The sequence below is a fragment of the Macadamia integrifolia genome, chromosome 2, assembly GCF_013358625.1.
Source record: "Macadamia integrifolia cultivar HAES 741 chromosome 2, SCU_Mint_v3, whole genome shotgun sequence".
NCBI lineage: Eukaryota > Viridiplantae > Streptophyta > Magnoliopsida > Proteales > Proteaceae > Macadamia > Macadamia integrifolia.
Window position 1 is genome coordinate 19,262,922 of NC_056558.1, and position 1,593 is coordinate 19,264,514.

Here is a 1,593-nt window from a genome sequence, read left to right on the forward strand (position 1 = left end):
CCAGGTTTTACGGTAACCATCATGCCCTCCTACTCATTGAGGCCTGGTAGTTGTCCCGACGGTCGGATATAGGTTGTGCGCTTCAGTGCCATCCATTTTTTGGGCTAGTTGATTCGGCAGTTGAGTTTTTACACTCCTTAGCGAATTTTGACTTCCATGAACACCGTCTTGCTGTCTTAATCGATCGACACCCTTTGTGTGTTCTAAGTTAGCGTGCAATCTGGCACCGTAACCCAGCTTCTGGTTCATCCCACATCGCAAGTTCTGCTTACCAAAAATGGCCCACTTGGAGCTCTCAATTCCATGGAGCGGCTCAACAAAGTAGCCACACCATCCTACCTATTTAAAGTTTAAGAATAGGTCGAGGGCATTGTGCCCCGGGCTCTAGCTATCTTGAGGGAAACTTCGAAGGGAACCAGCTACTGGACGGATTAGTCTTTCGCCCCTATACCTAAGTCAGACGAATGATTTGCACGTGAGTATCACTGCATGCCTCCATCAGAGTTTCCTCTGGCTTTGCCCAGCTCAGGTATAGTTCACCATCTTTTGGGTCCCAACAGGTATGCTCTTACTCGAACCCTTCATAGAAGATCAAGGTCGGTCGGCAGTGCAACCGACAAGGGGATTCCACCAGTCAGCTTCCTTAATCCTTATGGGTTTTAGTTACCCATTGATTCGCACACATGTCAGACTCCTTGGACTATGTTTCAAGATGGGCCGAATGAGGAGCCCGACAGGCCGATGCCCAGAGCATGCAGTTGCCAATAAGCACGCCATCAAGGTGCACGCTGCCTACCATGATTGCGGTGATGACATCTCCTCAGGCGTAACGTGACAACCAAGGCTTGGGACACCATCGTAATCCACATCACTCCACGGCCCGAGTCGAGCGACGAATTGACTATTCACTGTTCTGCATCCGATTGAGACGCATCATCGGCCCCCATCCGCTTCCCTCCTAACAATTTTAAGCACTCTTTGACTCTCTTTTTGAAGTCCTTTTCATATTTCCCTTGCGGTACTTGTTCGCTATCGGTCTCTCGCCCATATTTAGCCTTGGACCGAATTTACTGCCCAATTGAGGTTGCATTCCCAAACAACCTGACTCACCAACAGTGCCTCGTGGTGTGATAGGGTTTGGACATGACTGGGCTCTCACCCTCTTCGACTCCCCCTTCCAGGGGCTTGGGCCCAGTCCACCGTTGAGGACCCTTCTACAGACTACAATTCAAAAGATAAAGCCACCCGATTCTCAAGCTAGGTTCTTCTTGGTTCGCTCGCCGTTACTAAGGGAATCCTCGCAAGTTTTTTCTCCTCCACTTATTGATATGCTTAAACTCAACGGGTAGCCCCACCTGACCTGGGGTCACAGTCAAAATGCCATCGAATGGCAATCAGGGTCACCAAAGCCCAATGGGAGCAGAACACGCACACGATGTCCATTATTAACATTTACGACAAAAGCCATGCAAACACCTCCGCACCTAGGTGCGACTTAGAAATGCACTTCTCCAAATAGCATAGGCCACAAAAACAAGCATGAAAAAGCCCTTGCAAGCAACAAACCCACGATAATAAAATTTAAAAAAAAAA

At 48.8% G+C, this 1,593-nt stretch overlaps 1 non-coding gene across 1 annotated transcript in view; it reads right to left on the minus strand.

The window, feature by feature from the left end:
- Positions 1 to 1,369, minus strand: part of LOC122072501 — a 3,287-nt gene extending 1,918 nt beyond the window's left edge. Inside the window, exon 1 of the ribosomal RNA XR_006138514.1 lies at positions 1 to 1,369. This exon is cut by the window's left edge and continues 1,918 nt beyond it. This is a non-coding gene — a ribosomal RNA (28S ribosomal RNA).
- Between the last annotated feature and the right edge of the window lie 224 nt (positions 1,370 to 1,593).